An 18,248-nucleotide genomic window follows, 5' to 3' on the forward strand; every position below is an offset into this window, starting at 1 on the left:
AAATCTGACAGTTGGAATATACCAACGCTTTTGGTGAAGGGATACCCAAAATGGCAGCTAATTCCCTCTCTGATGTTGATTAACCCTCTGTGCATTTTCAGTCTTTTCTGTTTTGAATCCCCCATTTGTCGTTGTACATTCCTGACTCTCCCCTTTTGGCATGCCAGAAATTATATTGCGAAGTAAATTATATTGCGAATTATATTCGTTTGAGTGCATACCGCATTGGAAGCGAAAGCCTCTCGCTGACAATACGGTAAGCACTCAGGTGAATTCTTATTTAATATTGCAAGTTAATCAACTATATTACAAATAAACGTACGCTCACTGATTAAAAGCTGAGGCATACCCTCGGAAAGTTCACCCATGAAAAGGCAATACGGGGGGAAAGAAACTACCAATGGTTAGAACTCTTGCATGTGACTCTAGTAAAGCCAGCTTGTTAAACATTATCTGAAGTAGGATTGATTAAAAAAAAAATTTGTTCCAATTCGGTAGAAGAGCAGCGTTATTGTAACATTAGTTCACACGAGATTAATTATTGAAAGACTCTCAGTTACTTTTGAAGAACCAAGTCCAAACTCAGTTAATACTTGTTTGTGCGTTCGGTGAAATGGTTTACGTTTCATCGTTCTACAATTACATATTATCCTCATTGGCTGTTAACACTTTAATACAAACCTACAGAAAGTGCCATCATTGCCCCTTAAAATGGCAATGCTTTCATTAAAAAGGAAGTGTTCCGTCATCTATGTTGGTCTGTTTGAGGAGGGTGAAGAAGGAGATAGGAAGGTATTACTGTTCATTCCATTTTCTCTCCTTTGTTTTCTTCCATTCGATTCCGAGATGCGTCTGTCTGCCTTGGACAGGCTTGGGACTTGGTTCCCAGAAAGACTGTAGAAATATTCTGGTGTCTGCTTCACACTTGCTTATTGATACTACTTCCAAAACCTGATGGGCGCCATGGTAGCACAGTAGGTTTCCTCCGGGTGCTCCGGTTTCCGCCCACAAGTCCCGAAAGACGTGCTGTTAGGTCATTTGGACATTCTGAATTCTCCCTCTGTGTATCCGAACAGGCGGCGGAATGTGGCGACGAGGGGATTTTCACAGTAACTTCATTGCAGTGTTAATGTAAGCCTACTTGTGACAATAATAAAGATTATTATTATTATTAAACCTCTCATGAGTCTAACACACAACTGACTGATGTCAGTAGTACATCATCATCTATGTCATAAATTGACACATCCCATCTATTAGCTAGTTATGCTACCCCCTCCGCAGGTATACTATCCTACTTTTTAACAACAGCATGAACCTCTGTCTTTAACTATTTACATTCCTTTAACTCCCTTTTTGACAACTGCTATTTTGACAATAGCACTATAGTCAGTATGTTAGTACTGTACTCTGTATGCCAGCACTACACTCCGTATGCTTCACCCGATGTCTGTGTCTATGTATTTACATTGTGTACTTGTCGTATGCCCTGGGCGGGATTCTCCACTGCCGCGCCGAAGTGCCCACGCCGTCGTAAACGCCGTCGACGTTCACGACGGTGCGAAACGGCCCCTATCCCGACTGATTCAGGGCCCGATAATGGGCTAGGAGTGGGGCTGCGTCATCTACATGCGCCAGGCCTTGTCGCCGCGTAAAGGCGGCGCCGCATAACTGGCGTCACCCGCGCATGCGCGGTTGCCGTCCTCTCCGAGTCCACCCCGCAAGAAGATGGCGGACGGATCTTGCGGGGATGCGGAAGAAAGGAGGTCCTCCTTCAGAGAGGACGGCCCGATGATCGGTGGGCACCGATCGCGGGCCACCCCACATTTGAGGTACCCCCCGGTGCAGGATCCCCCCTGACCCCCCCCCCCCCCCCCCGCAGGCCGCCCCCCCCCCCCCCCCAGCGTTCCCGCGCTGTTCCCGACGGCAGCGACCAGGTGTGGACGGCAGTGGGGGGAACCCGCCCTTTTGGCCTGGCCGCTCAGCCCATCCGGGCCTGAGAATAGCAGGGGTGCCGGAAAATCGCCATTTTAGGTGTCTCGGGCGATTCTCCGGCCTGCGGAACTCGACGGGGCCATTCCCGCCGCTTGGGAGAATAGCGGGAGGGTGTCGGACCGGCGTCGCGGGAAATTTTGGCAGCCCAGGCGATTCTCCCAACCGGCGCGGGAGTGGAGAATCGCGCCCACTATGTTTTTCATATATGGAACAATCTGCCTGGACTGTATGCAGAAAAATACTTTTCACTGTACCACGGTACACGTGACAATAAATCTATAAATCTAAATAAATCTAAATTTATAAATCTAAATCTAATTACAGATTATTTTTTTATATAAATTTAGAGTACCCAATTGATGCAAGTCTGGGAGGGATGAGGCATTCCAGACATTTGAGAATCGAGTTTATATAGTCAAGCACACAACACAACATAGAATATTTATGGGGGGATGGTAGCAAAGTGGCAATGACACTGGACTAGTATTCCAGAGACTGAGGGCCAATGCTCTGGGCCAACGGGTTGAAATCCCACCATGGCAGCTGGTAGTATTCAGATTCCAATAGTAAATCATACAATCCCTACAGTACAGAAGGAGGTCACTCGGCCCATCGAGTCTGCATCGAGCCTCTGAAAGAGCACCCGACCTAGGCATAATCTCTAGGCATTCCCGTAACCCCACCTAGGGGCAATTTAGCATAGTCAATACACGTAACCTGCACATCTTTAGACAGTGAGAGGATACCGGAGCACCCGGAGGAAACCCACACAGACACTGGAAGAATGTGCAAAGTCCGCACAAGACAATCACCTGAGGTAGGAATTGAACCCGGGTCCCTGGCGCAGTGCGGCAGCAGTGCTAACCACTGTGCCACCCCTAAATCTCGAATTAAAAGCCAATCTGTGTGAAGGCAACCATGAAGTTGTCATTAATTGTCAAGAAAACCCATCTAGTTCACTAATGGTCTTTTAGGGGATTAAATCTGTTGTCCGTACCTGGTGTTGCCCACAGTAATGTGGTCGACTCTTAACTGCCCTCTGGAATGGCCTGGCAAGGCATTCAATTCAAGGGAAATTAGGGATGGGCAAAGAAATGCTGGCTTTGCCAGCGATGCCCAAATCCTGTGAAAGAATGAAAAAGAATTAACACAGAGGGGATGTGAGAAAAGAGAATCCTAATTGCAGGGAATAACGAAAATTGTGCCCACTGTGTTACCGGGAACTTAGAAACATGAGAGAAAAGGGCAGAAAAGGACAGTGACCCCAATGTTATATTAAAAAATGGAGAAAGATTTCCGAGAGAGAGATGTTTGTTTTGCCTCTTCACACTTTTTTCCCCCTAATTTGGGGTAAGAGTGGAAGGACTAACAACATATTAAACCACATCATGAACTCTCCTGCCATATATGGTCAACAAGTCCTGGAGTGACACTTGAACCCTGAGTTGAGATAGGGGACCACCTATTGAGACACAACACCTCCTGTGAGAGATAGTCACTAAATGCAAGTGGATTTGCCTCTCAGGAGGACTGAATTCTTCTATCCTGCTGGAGAATTACTAGTGAATGGAGTTTCTCTAAACATAGAACATAGAACAGTACAGCACAGAACAGGCCCTTCGGCCCTCGATGTTGTGCCGAGCATTGTCCGAATCCAAGATCAAGCTATCCCACCCCGTCATTCTGGTGTGCTCCATGTGCCTATCCAATAACCGCTTGAAAGTTCCTAAAGTGTCTGACTCCACTATCACAGCAGGCAGTCCATTCCACACCCTAACCACTCTCTGAGTAAAGAACATACCTCGAACATCCCTCCTATATCTCCCACCCTGAACCTTATAGTTATGCCCCCTTGTAACAGCTACATCCACTTGAGGAAATAGTCTCTGAACGTCCACTCTATCTATCCCACTCACCATCTTATAAACCTCTATTAAGTCGCCTCTCATCCTCCTCCGCTCCAAAGAGAAAAGCCCGAGCTCCCTCAACCTTTCCTCATAAGACCTATCCTGCAAACCAGGCAGCATCCTGGTAAATCTCCTTTGCACCCGTTTCAATGCTTCCACATCCTTCCTATAGTGAGGTGACCAGAACTGCACACAATACTCCAAATGTGGTCTCACCAGGGTCATGTACAGTTGCAGCATAACCCTGCGGCTCTTAAACTCAAGCCCCCTGTTAATAAACGCTAACACACTATAGGCCTTCTTCACGGCTCTATCCACTTGAGTGGCAACCTTCAGAGATCTGTGGACATGAACCCCAAGATCTCTCTGTTCCTCCACATTCCTCAGAACTCTGCCGTTGACCCTGTAATCCGCATTCAAATTTTTTCTACCAAAATGAATCACCTCGCACTTATCAGGGTTAAAATCCATCTGCCATTTTTCGGCCCAGCTCTGCATCCTCTATCAATGTCTCTTTGCAGCCTACAACAGCCCTCCACACCTCATCCACTACTCCATCAATCTTGGTAAGAGCAGAGGACCCAGCACTGATATAAACCATTTCGAGCTATTTTCACTGAATTTGTGTGGCTTCACCTTTCTGTTTAGTGAAAACTTTATACTCATGGCACATCTTCAAAATAGAGATTTCAGTTCAGATGCTGCAGTGCAATAAATTAATTTTTACACCAGAATTGTTTTAATATAGGAATGCATACGAACCAACTTCATACCCTCCAGTCACATCGATGAACACTCCTCGCAAATCCAAAACTAAATTCAATGTTTGTCCCTCATATTTGTGGCCAATGTTGTATTTGTTTAGTGATGTACTGAGTGACTGTTTTTAGAAATTCTTTCATGGGTGTTGGGGGGGGGGGGGGGGGGGGGTCACTGGCTAGGCCAGCATTTATTGCCCATCCCTAAGTGCCCTTGAGGAGGTGATGGTGCATGGCCTACTTGAACTGCTGCGGTCCATGTGGAGTTGGTAGACCTACAGTATTGTTAGAGAGGGAATTCCAGAATTTTGTTCCAGTGTCAGTGAAGGAATGGCGAAACAGTCCCAAGTCAAGTTGGTGAGTGAGGGGAACTTGCAGGTGGTGGTGGCCCCATGTATTTGCTGCCCTTGTCCTTCGAGGTGGCAGAGTTCGCCAGTTTGGAAGGTGCTGTGGAAGGAGCCATGGCAAGTAGCTGTAGTGTGTTCAGTAGAGGGTACACACTGTTGCCACTGTGCACTGGTGGTGGAAGGAATGACTGTTTAAGGCGCTGGATGGGATGCCAGAGAAGTGGGATGGTTTGTCCTGAATGGTGTAGAGCTTCTTGAGTGATGTTGGAGATGCACCCATTCAGGCAAGTGGGGATTATTCCATCACATTCCTCACTTGTGCCTTGTGGCTGATTGACAGGCTTTAGGGAATCGGGATGAAAGCTAATTGCTGCCGAGTTCCAAAACTCTGACTTGTTCGTCACTGGTCCGGCTACTTGGGGTGATTCCAGCAGTTTCAATTTTAATCCATCTAATTGCTTGTTTTGGGATGTCGCAGGCTCAGAATGGTCCAGGTTTGCTTTCTTTTTTAATGTAAATTTAGAGTACCCAATTCGTTTTTTACAATTAAGGGGCAATTTTAGTGTGGCCAATCCACCTAACCTGCACACCTTTGGGTTGTGGGGGTGAGCCCCACGCAGACACGGGGAGAATGTGCAAACACCACATGGACAGTGACCCGGGCCAGGATCGACCTGGGTCCTCGGTGCTGTGAGGCAGCAGTGCTAACCACTGTGCCACCATGCTACCTCAGCTCAAGTTTGCTTCAATATAACAGTTACTGCAGTTCAAAAGTTGGGTGAAGCACTTTTTAGTGTTTTGACATAACGTTCAGAATTTAATGCTCCCCCCACCCTCCCGCCAAGGTGGGTTCTGAAGCGGGTGGGGGTGCATAAAATAGCATTGGTGGAATTCCCTCTAGCATCCCACCTGCCCACCCTGACTGTGATTGGGGTAGACAGGGTTTCAAACAGGAAGCCCGCCCATGTGCCAATTAAGGCCCTAAAGTAGCCACATAATGCTCACTTAAGTGCCTTTCCCCACCCTGCCTCAATGTTGGCAGGCTCCCAATGATTGAGTGTGGAAACAGAAAAGGTTCTCATTCTCAATCGTAGGTGAGGAGTGGCCTTTCATCTGAAGGCCCCTTCAGACTGGGACACCCTCCCCTTACAGACCAGAGACCTCTGACCCTTCTTTATGTCACTGTCTACCCTCGACAACGAGATTGCCCTCCTGGCGACCCCTCCCTCTCTCCACCGGGGCATCCCCTACCCTCTCTTACCCAGGACCCCCATTGCTTACCATCACTGTGGTTCCCGGGATATAGTCTCAGGCACAGCGCTGCTGTGCCTCTTGTGCCTGGTGTTGTAAGACTTCGTACTGTGCCTCTTGTGACCACTACTGCACGGTGCCCAGATGGGCTGAAGAACTGTCGGCTTATCTGGTTGGCTGATAGCTCTCCAAGACAGGGCTTCCTTCTAAGTGTGGAAAGAGGTCCCACCAATCGACGCTTATTAGAGAATAAAATGGCAGCAGACCTGACAGAGTCAGCGGGGACCTCTGAATGATGGATGCTGAGCGCTAACCGCCCTGAAAATTCAGGCAATACATTATTGTATAAATGCAAGTGTACACGTTTTTGAACATTTAACATCCTTCAGTACTTGTAGCTTAATCATCTATTACTGGAGCCTGAAGAGTAGAGTCGGCATTTGTACTGAGCTTACCTATAGTTGGCTGCTAGGTGGAGATTCCTGATATATTCATGACATTTTTTGGCAAATGTCCTTTGCCTTCATTATACTCCTGCAGTTCTTCACTTGTACTTAAGAGGGAGCTCCTGCTCTACTAAATAATTAATTTTATAGCAAATTTGATTTTGATATTATAGTGCATTTAAATGAGGCACCAAACAATTTGCCCTCTGTTTAGGATAGGATTGTACTGTATGTGTTTTGTCTTTTCATCTGGAATAGGTTGAAGCAAAACCCCACGTACCATACAGTTCTTAATAAGGTGGGTATTTATCTTCTAATCGTTTTCAAATATTCATTTGCCACGTACTTTTCAGTGATTTTTTGCTCATTTGATTTTGTGCAGTTTCTAAATACCATTTTTACGGAGGTACGTTGATGTCAAATATTATATTTCATCAGCTGGGCTCACATTTGGAACATTTTCAGAGGTAATTTCAACTGTTAAAGGCTATCGGGCGCGATTCAACTAATTGGGAACAAATTCCCATAGTGAGTGCGTTTAGCCGCATGTTTCCCAGCACTCGCTACACTCGGCTACAATACGCCACTTGCGTTAAGTAAGGGTCTCCAGTGGGGACTGCGCAGCCGAGGCGGCACATAGCCTCGTTTTCTACACGGAGCAGCTCTGCTCGCCAGAACTCCGCAGTAAAGCGAGAGATTCCGACACGGCTCCCGATCCGCCCCCCCCCCCCCCCAGCCCCAACGCACTATGGGAGGGTCAAACCTGCGGCCCACCAACACCAATGACATGATCGCCAGCACACAAACAATGCCGGCTTGGCACCTTGGCAGTGCCAACCCGGCAGTACCCATGTCAGCTCGCAGTGCCACCTGGGTACCTTGGCAGAGTCAGGCTGGCATGCAGGTGACAGTGCCAGGGTGGCAGTGCCAGGGTTCCTGGGTGGCACCAGCAGTACCAAGGTGCGGCGCTGCCCAAAGAGCATGCACTTGGGGGCCTCCGGTCCCGAGGGAGAGGCCCACAAGTGCTATTTCATCTGGTCCCTGATTCTGGAGATCAGTGCTGAACAGCGCTCGCCCGAGGTCTCCAAGACAAAGGAGATGGACCCCACGTGTCGGGTAACTCGGGAGTCTGCACATTAAAGTGAGATGTTGCGAGCCAGGTAGATCCTGGGAGCAGGATCTCTTAGCTTCTACCGGCCACGCTGCGTTGCAGCGAGCTGCTTTTCGGGTGCAGCGTGGCGGTTCGATTGCCCCCAAAGACTGACTTAAGATGGCTGCCGCAGGCCACCTGATGTTTGGGATTGCCAGTTGGCCAAGCTTCTGGAAGCTTCTAAAAGGTGGATTACAATGAACCTGCCTAGACCAGGTCCTTGTGGAATATCAGAATATCAAACCTGCCCTTTGGCAGGATTTACCCCAAAACAGCAAGGACAATAAGACTTCAGCCTTTTTGTCTCCAGGACTATCAGGTAACAAAAGAGAACTAATGAACCTGATTGGGTACGAGGAAAGTGCTAAGGATCCCTATCTGCCTCGATTGCATGTCACTGGTTTGACCATGGGAGGTGGAAACTCAATCACTAACGTTAATAAACTATCAACTGTTTTCCATCATGTAACAATGGCCAGTCATCAAATGACCACAACCTTTTAAATTTTGAAAGTCTTTTATTACAAAACCCGGGTGCCTTTTGAGTAGTCTGGAGAAGGAACATCTGATGGTAGCAAGGGGGGGGGGGGGGGGGGCGCGGGGCGATCTGGCCCCGGGGGGTGCCCCCACGGTGGCCTGGCCCGCGATCGGGGCCCACCGATCCGATGCTTGCCTCTCCTTCTCAACCAAAGCGAACCTGCCTATTCATACCACACTGAGGAGCAGCAGAGAGAGGAATTCTAAAGAAAACTTCAAATTCCAAAGCAGCATTTCCAGGAGAGACAAAACAAGGACCACAACTTAATGAACTGCCGCAGCCATGAACAACAGTGACAGACTCATAATAAATAAACTCTTTATAGATTTGCCTTTTATCAATTAATCTTAATTTGGCCAAAGGTTAATCTCTTCTACTTTGCAACTTGTCGTTTTGCACGTTTATGTACGTGCATGTGTGTACGTGTGTGTGTGCACGTGTCTGTGTGTGTGTGTGTATTGCACCCGTCAGGGCGGGTGTTCACCTTTTTAATATCTTTACCTGATCGGGACTTTGGCACAATGTAAAGTAACCTCCTACTTGTGGATATCACAGAAAGCCTGTCGGACTGAGTTCTTTGCGATCAGCACATAAATAGTTAAGTACATACACTGAATTAGCACATTAACCCATATAAAAGTCAAAGGCCTGCTATGATCAACTGAGCAATGGGGAGAAGGGGGAGTCCTTGCAGTGATCCTCACCTGGCTGTACATTATTTTATTCCTTCTTGCGTTAAAAAAAAATGAATGCCTCTTGGAACAGTGGGTTTGGAAATATTTCTTTTGTTTTTTTAAATATATATTTTATTCAAGATTTTTTGGCCAAACATAACAGTACGTAGTGTTTCTTTTAAACAACAATAAAGCAATATAAATAACAGTGGCCAGTTTTAAACAAATAAATAAATAATATATGAACAGAAACAAAAACCAAACTAAATGGCAACTGCCTGGTCAAAAATAAATACTCTCCAAAGATACAATCCAACAGTCCAATACACATTACCTAAAACAAGTGCCTATACATATACAATAACATCCCTGAGAGTCCGTCCGATTCCTCCCCCCCCCCTCCCCCCCCCCCCTCCCCCCTGGGTTGCTGCTGTTGTCTTCTTCTTTTCCATTCCCTCTATCTTTCTGTGAGGTAGTCGACGAACGGTTGCCACCGCCTGGTGAACCCTTGAGCCGAACCCCTTAGTACGAACTTAATCCGTTCTAACTTTATAAACCCTGCCATGTCGTTTACCCAGGTCTCCACGCCCGGGGGTTTGGCTTCCTTCCACATTAACAATATCCTGCGCCGGGATACTGGGGACGCAAAGGCCAAAACATCAGCCTCTCTCGCCTCCTGCACTCCCGGCTCTTCTGCAACCCCAAATATAGCCAACCCCCAGCTTGGTTCGACCTGGACCCCCACCACCTTCGAAAGCACCTTTGCCACCCCCACCCAAAACCCCTGTAGTGCCGGGCATGACCAGAACATGTGGGTGTGATTCGCTGGGCTTCTCGAGCATCTCGCACACCTACCCTCTACCCCAAAAAATTTACTGAGGCGTGCTCCAGTCATATGCGCCCTGTGTAACACCTTAAATTGTATCAGGCTTAGCCTGGCACACGAGGACGATGAGTTTACCCTACGTAGGGCATCAGCCCACAGCCCCTCCTCAATCTCCTCCCCCAGCTCTTCTTCCCATTTCCCTTTCAGCTCATCTACCATGATCTCCCCCTTGTCCGTCATTTCCCTATCTATGTCCGACACCTTACCATCCCCCACCCATGTCTCTGAGATCACTCTATCCTGCACCTCCTGCGTCGGGAGCTGCGGGAATTCCCTCACCTGTTGCCTCGCAAAAGCCCTCAGTTGCATATACCGAAATGCATTTCCTTGGGGCAACCCATATTTTTCCGTCAGCGCTCCCAGACTCGCAAACGTCCCATCTACGAACAGATCTCTCAATTGTGCTATCCCTGCTCTTTGCCATGGTCCAAATCCCCCATCCATTCTCCCTGGAACAAACCTATGGTTATTTCTTATTGGGGACCGCACCTAGGCTCCAGTCTTTCCCCTATGCCGTCTCCACTGCCCCCAAATTTTCAATGTAGCCACCACCACCGAGCTTGTGGTGTATTTCTTCGGTGAGAACGGCAACGGCGCCGTCACCATAGCTTGTAGGCTAGTCCCACTGCAGGATGCCCTCTCCAATCTCTTCCACGCCGCTCCCTCCTCTTCTCCCATCCACTTACTCACCATTGAAAAATTGGCGGCCCAGTAGTACTCACTTAGGCTCGGTAGTGTCAGCACCCCCCTGTCCCTACTACGCTGCAAAAATCCCCTCCTCACTCTCGGGGTCTTCCCGGCCCACACAAAACTCATAATACTCTTCTCGATTCTTTTGAAAAAAGCCTTTGTGACCACCACCGGGAGGCACTGAAACACAAAAAGGAATCTCGGGAGGACCACCATTTTAACCGCCTGCACCCTCCCTGCCAGTGACAGGGACACCATGTCCCATCTCTTAAAGTCCTCCTCCATCTGTTCCACCAACCGCGTTAAATTAAGCCTATGTAATGTACCCCAATTCTTGGCTATCTGGATCCCCAAGTACCGAAAGTCCCTTGTTACCTTCCTCAATGGTAAATCCTCTATTTCTCTGCTCTGCTCCCCTGGATGCACCACAAACAACTCACTTTTCCCCATGTTCAATTTATACCCTGAAAAATCCCCAAACTCCCCAAGTATCCACATTATCTCTGGCATCCCCTCCGCCGGGTCCGCCACATATAGCAACAAATCATCCGCATACAGAGATACCCGGTGATCTTCTCCTCCCCTGAGTACTCAAACCCCTCAATGCTATGGCCAGGGGCTCAATCGCCAGTGCAAACAATAACGGGGACAGAGGACATTCCTGCCTCGTCCCTCTATGGAGCCGAAAATAATCAGACCCCCGTCCATTCGTGACCACGCTCGCCATCGGGGCCCTATACAGCAACTGTACCCATCTGATATACCCATCTCCAAAGCCAAATCTCCTCAGCACCTCCCACAAATAATCCCACTCCACTCTATCAAATGCTTTCTCGGCATCCATCGCCACCACTATCTCCGCTTCCCCCTCTGGTGAGGGCATCATCATTACCCCTAGCAGCCTCCGTATATTTGTATTCAGCTGTCTCCCCTTCACAAACCCAGTTTGGTCCTCATGAACCACCCCCGGGACACAATCCTCTATCCTCTTTGCCATTACCTTGGCCAGAATCTTAGTGTCCACATTCAGGAGGGAAATAGGCCTATAGGACCCGCATTGCAGCGGGTCTTTTTCCTTCTTTAGGAGGAGCGATATCGTTGCCTCTGACATAGTCGGGGGCAGCTGCCCCCTTTCCCTCGCCTCATTAAAGGTTCTCATCAGTAGCGGGGCCAGCAAGTCCATATATTTCCTATAGAATTCAACTGGGAATCCGTCTGGTCCCGGGGCCTTCCCCGCCTGCATGCTCCCAATCCCTTTCACTACTTCCTCCGTCTCAATCTGTGCTCCCAGTCCCGCCCTCTCCTGCTCCTCCACCTTAGGAAATTCCAGCTGATCCAGAAAGCACATCATTCTCTCCTTCCCATCCGGGGGCTGAGCTTCATATAATCTTTCATAAAATGCCTTGAACACTCCATTCACTCTCTCCGCTCCCCGCTCCATCTCTCCCTCCTCATCTCTCACTCCCCCTATCTCCCTCGCTGCTCCCCTTTTCCTCAGTTGGTGGGCCAGCAACCTGCTCGCCTTCTCCCCATATTCGTACTGTATACCCTGTGCCTTCCTCCATTGTGCCTCTGCATTACCCGTAGTCAACAAGTCAAATTCTACATGTAGCCTTTGCCTTTCCCTGTACAGTCCCTCCTCCGGTGCCTCCGCATATTGTCTGTCCACCCTCAGAAGTTCTTTCAACAACCGCTCCCTTTCCCTACCCTCCTGCTTTCCTTTATGTGCCCTAATAGATATCAGCTCCCCTCTAACCACTGCCTTCAGCGCCTCCCAGACCACTCCCACCTGAACCTCCCCATTATCATTGAGTTCCAAGTACCTTTCAATACACCCTCTCGCCCTTAAACACACCCCCTCATCTGCCAATAATCCCATGTCCATTCTCCAGGGTGGACGCTGTTCTTTTTCCTCCCCTATCTCCAGGTCCACCCAATGTGGAGCATGATCCGAAATGGCTATAGCCGTGTACTCCGTCCCCGTCACCTTCGGGATCAGTGCCCTTCCCAAAACAAAAAAGTCTATCCGTGAATAAACTTTGTGGACATAGGAGAAGAACGAAAACTCCTTACTCCTAGGTCTACTAAATCTCCAGGGATCTACTCCTCCCATCTGCTCCATAAAGTCCTTAAGCACCCTAGCTGCAGCCGGCCTCCTTCCGGTCCTGGACCTCGATCTGTCCAGCCCTGGGTCCAGCACCGTATTAAAATCTCCACCCCCAACTTCCCCACTTCTAGGTCTGGGATTCGTCCTAGCATACGCCTCATAAAGTTGGCATCATCCCAGTTCGGGGCATATACGTTCACTAAGACCACCGCCTCCTCTTGCAATTTGCCACTCACCATCACGTATCTGCCCCCACTATCCGCCACTATGGTCTTTGCCTCAAACATAACCCGCTTCCCCACTAGTATGGCCACCCCCCTGTTTTTTGCGTCTAGCCCCGAATGAAACACCTGCCCCACCCATCCTTTGCGTAGTCTGACCTGATCTATCAGTTTCAGATGCGTCTCCTGCAGCATAACCACATCTGCCTTAAGTTTCTTTAGGTGTGCGAGTACCCGTGCACTCTTTATCGGCCCGTTCAGCCCTCTCACATTCCACGTGATCAGCCGGGTTGGGGGGCTCTTTACCCTCCCCTCTTGTCGACTAGCCATCTCCTTTTTCAATCCAGCTCCTCACCCGGTTCCCACGTAGCCGTATCTCCCCCCAACGGCGCCCTCCCGCCCCGACCACCCCACCCCATACCAGCTCCCCCTTCTCCCCAGCAGCAGCAACCCAGTTAACCCCCCCCCCCGCTAGATCCCTCACTAGCGTAATTGCACCCCCCATGTTGCTCCCAGAAGTCAGCAAACTCTGGCCGACCTCGGCTTCCCCCCGTGACCTCGGCTCCCACTGTGCGAGGCCCCCTCCTTCCTGCTTCCCTGTTCCCGCCATGATTACCATAGCGAGGGAACAAAGCCCGCGCTTCCCATTTGGCCCCGCCCCCAATGGCCGGCGACCCCAGCTCCTCATCCTCCCTCCCCCCCTCCCCCACGATATGGGGAAGAGAGAAAAGTTACAGGGTCGCAGGATTAACAACTTGGGAAATCATCTCTTCCCCTTTTCCCCCTCTTCACCCCACATATTCGTCCCACCACTTTGTCCCAAACGTTCTGTTTCTAGCCCGTTTATTCCAGTTTCTCCTCGACAATAAATGTCCACGCCTCTTCTGCCGTTTCAAAGTAGTGGTGTTTCCCTTGATGTGTGACCCACAGTCTTGCTGGTTGCAGCATTCCAAATGTAATCTTCCTTTTGTGCAGCACCGCCTTGGCCCGATTAAAGCTTGCCCTCCTTCTCGCCATCTCCGCATTCCAATCTTGATATACGCGGCTCACCGCGTTCTCCCACCTACTGCTCCGAGTTTTCTTTGCCCATCTGAGGACCATCTCTCTGTCCTTATATCGGAGAAATCTCACCACTATGGCTCGAGGAATTTCTCCAGCCCTCGGTCTTCGCGCCATAACTCGATAGGCTCCCTCCACCTCCAACGGGCCCGTCGGGGCCTCCGATCCCATTAACGAGTGCAGCATCGTGCTCACATATGCCCCGACGTCCGCCCCTTCTGCACCTTCGGGAAGACCAAGAATCCTTAAATTCTTCCTCCTCGCATTATTCTCCAGCACCTCCAGCCTTTCCACTCACCTTTTGTGTTGTGCCTCGTGCATCTCTGTCTTCACCACCAGGCCCTGTATGTCGTCCTCATTCTCAGCAGCCTTTGCCTTCACGACCCGAAGCCCCTGCTCCTGGGTCTTTTGCTCCTCCTTTAGCCCTTCAATCGCATGTAATATCAGGGCCAACAGCTCCTTCTTCATCTCCTTTTTAAGTTCTTCCACGCAACGCCGCAGGAACTCTTGTTGGTCAGGGCCCCATATTAAACTGCCTCCTTCCGACGCCATCTTGCTTTGTGCTTGCCTTCCTGGCCGCTGCTCTAGAGGATCCACCGCAATCCGGCCACTTTCCCCTCCTTTTTCCATCCGTGTCCAGGGGGGATTCCCTTCTGGTTTGCCGCACAGTGTTTTTAGCCGTTAAAATTGCCGTTGGGTCTCCTATTAAGAGCACAAAAGTCCTTTCCACCGGGAGTTGCCGAAACATGCGACTTAGGTGGTCATCGCCGCACCCGGAAGTCGAAATATTTCTTTTGAACCAAAAGTATTGTCTGCAAATTCACCGGAAAGCTGACTGTGACATGAACCGTTTAAAGGGTTTAAGAATTAACACAGAGGGGATGTGAGAAAAGAGATTGTGAAAAACAAATGGTCATGGAGTAGCAATTAATTTCAGAGCAAGGCACGGGGTCTGGAGGCAAATCAGTTTCAAATTAATGATGCAGTTTATTTCAATGCACCCTGTGGTAGTCACCACTGTTGTATTATATTGTATATACTGCACTGCATATGAGGGTATTACGGTAAGGCCCCTGTACTACAAGGGGTAGATCCCTGCCTGCTGGCTCCACCCAGTAGGCGGAGTATAAATGTGTGTGCTGTCCGAACTGCAGCCATTTCGGCAACAGCTGTAGGGGGCCACACATCTCTGTGTAATAAAGCCTCGATTACGCTCTACTCTCATCTCGTCGGAATTGATAGTGCATCACACCCCAAATCCAGTTGGATAGATTTTGTGAATTACCACTCTTAGTGCAGAGATCTTGGACAATGGCTTTAAAATGATTGAATAGACGTCCATTGCGGGGGGGAGGGGGGTGCTGACCTTTACCTGTATTTCTCTGCATTTCTATTGTTTAGAATCCTGTGCTGGGAGCAATAATTTGTGAAATCGGCCCTACTATTTCAAGATCACATTGATACAAGAGCGAAGAGAGAAAAGAAATGAAGCAAGATGCGCAATTATAAAGCTCCTTTCACAACCTCAGGCTATCCCACAATGATTCACAATCCACGGAGTAATATATTTAAAGTACAGCCACTGTTGTAATGTAGGGAACACGGCAGTCAATTTGTGCACAGCAAGCTCTCGCAAATAGTGAGATTGACCAGATAGTCAGACTTTGTGATGTTAATTGAGGGACAAATATGGGGATGACTCCCTCGCTTTTTATGTCCACTTGAGAGGGAAGGTGGGGGTTCGGAATGGCAAGAGGACATCAGGGCTGGGGTGCCTGCATTCACTTTATAACATCAACTACCCAATGATATGCTCTCGGCTGTAGCGTGGCCTGAACCCTCTCCCATTTTAGTTCTCTTCCTTTGCATTATGTGTCATCTTTCGATGGAAACCAGAAACTCATTCTGGGTGTCAGTGCACGCTCATGCAGCTAAAGGTTACAATGATTTTACATGTGGAGACCTTTGAAGGTGTCAGTATGAAGGTTTTCGTTTGGAAAGCCATTGTAAAGCAGCCTGAATGTGCAGCTGTTAGAGGGCGGAAATAAGCAATGAAGAGTTGTACGGTAATGTGGGTGCTAAGTATGGACCTGCAGTAAATGTGCAACAGGTTGACACTCAATTGGCCGTTTTTTCCAGGCCCCCTGCGGCGGGTTTTCCGACAGCAGAGGTCGCCCGCCATTGGCCACCAGTGAGATGTTCCGGTTCTGCATGGTACCCCCCGTCCCGCTGCCAATGAACCAGCCGGGGGGGTTTGCCTTTGGCGGAAGATACCACTGGCAGGTAGGGCTGGAAAATCCTGCCCAATGCCTTCTAGAATCAGCACAGGAGGTCATTCAGCCCACTGTTTCTGTGTCAGCTCCTAGTTCAGCTATCGATTACTCTTATTCCCCAAGAACACGCAAAAGCACAAGAAATAGGACCAGGTGTAAATCGCACAGCCCTTTGAGCCTGCTCCGCCACTCAATACGGTCACTGGTCTTGGGTTTCAACTCCATTTTCCCGTTCACTCCCCATTTCCCTTAATTCCCTGAGATATCCCAGCCTTACAGGAGCATGGCCTAAATTACTGAGACCAGCTTTGTGTTCTAGATTTATTCACTGAATTTAAATTTCACCAGCTACCATGGTGGGACTTGAACCTGTGTTCCCAAAGCATTAAACCTGGACATCGGGGTTACTAATACCAATAACATTACCATTACTCCAGCATCTCCCCATGTGCTCTTTCTCAGTCTGTTGTTTTTCCTTTATCTTCAACTGGTTTGTATTGGTTCAGCTATTATTTTAAATGCGCGACACGGCAGCCATTCCCTATCTGCTCTGACTAACCCATGAATGCACACGTGGGCCATCTGTGCTGTTGGGTACACATGGCAGCTAACTCAAGATGTGACATCTTCTTCAGTATCGATTCGCAGGCCACAGAGGTAGTAGTGAAGGCTGACTCCTTCAAGGCACTTTACTGGGGAGTGTGCCCTCGAGTGACAAACAGGGATAATTCTCTTTGCTCTCACTTCGTCCCATTGCTCCTCAATGTCACTAGTCATCAAACAAGTTCTGTTTTATCACTCGCCCGCAGACTCTATTTCCTACAATTGTCTTGCCTTCCTTTGTTTTCTGTCAGCTATTTCTTTCCCCCCAATACAGTGCAAAGGCTGATAAATAAGTCTGGAGTCTTTGCTCCTTTGGTAAGGCTGGAACTATTTTTGGCCTCCCATTTTTAAAATAGACGTCCATCTTTCTCACTGACAATGTGGAATTGTGCTGTGTGTGGTCCTGGCTCCATCTTGATATTAGGTCATCGCCTGGCAGCTTCCTCTTCATTTCCTGATATTCCAGAGTGGAGGAGCCTGCAATTTCCCTGCTGCAGTTTTGAAATTTCATGGGCTTCGCAGCATTTAGTGCCAGCTCTGGTGACTTCTTTGAAGATTGCAATTCAAAGCGAAGCTACTGAAAGCTGGTAGCCCTACTTGGGGGTGTCGTCCACATAGGAGCATTTAGCAGGCTGAGCGGGGGAGTTAGGGGAAGGAGTAAGAGCATCAAATTGCATCAGCAAGTCGCTGCCGGTGCCACAAAAGCACATTAGTTGACCACAAGCAGCTGACTAAGTGTTTTGGAATGACAACCCGAGAAGGATTTTTTGATAGACAGTCTGAACTCTCCGTTTCCAGGCATCGATCTATGTTTACACCCTGGAAAGTTGAGATTTCCGGGACGGAATGTGTCAGTCTGCCATAGAATTTGTTTCTCCGACAGGGTCGTAGGTTTCCCACATAAGGATGAGATGCAGCCACACCCAACCCCCCAATGCACCCCTCGCCCCCCAACCCCCAACATTAATAACTTGGGGTTTCAGCAGCCGTTTCAGGTTATTTCGGGAGGAATAAACAATTTCCATCCTTTGTCACACAAAGGAATTGAATCCCAAAATCATTTGCGGACCCCCTTCCCCGAATGGGACTTGGATACTTTTCCCAACTTTTCCTTTTTTCAGAGGCCACAAAGCCAGAATCATTGATGGACAGGGATTAAACTCACATCACACCGATCAGCAAGCATGTTCCAGGCAACAGAAACATCCTACAAGATGCCCCCTGCGTTTCCTTGTTTGATTTATCTCAGCCCTCCTCCTCCCACCAATCAATCTGCAAGATTAGCAACATCTGACGGGGTGGCAGGGGGAGCGTGGGCATAGGTCAACAGACAAGGGTGAATT

General features: G+C 48.9%; 2 long non-coding RNA genes across 2 annotated transcripts in view; one reads left to right on the top strand and one right to left on the bottom strand.

Annotated features, from left to right (window-relative positions):
• Window positions 1-593: 593 nt before the first annotated feature.
• LOC140398527 (uncharacterized) lies at window positions 594-6,693 on the bottom strand. The gene is made up of 3 exons (XR_011937502.1): window positions 6,289-6,693; window positions 2,993-3,118; window positions 594-1,140 (listed from the first exon to the last, which is right to left on the bottom strand). It is a non-coding gene; the product is annotated as an uncharacterized lncRNA (long non-coding RNA).
• A 194-nt stretch (window positions 6,694-6,887) lies between these two features.
• The window catches only part of LOC140398528 (uncharacterized), a 64,673-nt gene continuing 53,312 nt past the window's right edge, over window positions 6,888-18,248 (top strand). Inside the window, exon 1 of the long non-coding RNA XR_011937503.1 lies at window positions 6,888-7,002. This is a non-coding gene — a long non-coding RNA (uncharacterized lncRNA). The remainder of the gene's footprint in view (window positions 7,003-18,248) is intronic.

The sequence above is a fragment of the Scyliorhinus torazame genome, chromosome 21 (assembly GCF_047496885.1).
Source record: "Scyliorhinus torazame isolate Kashiwa2021f chromosome 21, sScyTor2.1, whole genome shotgun sequence".
Lineage (NCBI taxonomy): Eukaryota > Metazoa > Chordata > Chondrichthyes > Carcharhiniformes > Scyliorhinidae > Scyliorhinus > Scyliorhinus torazame.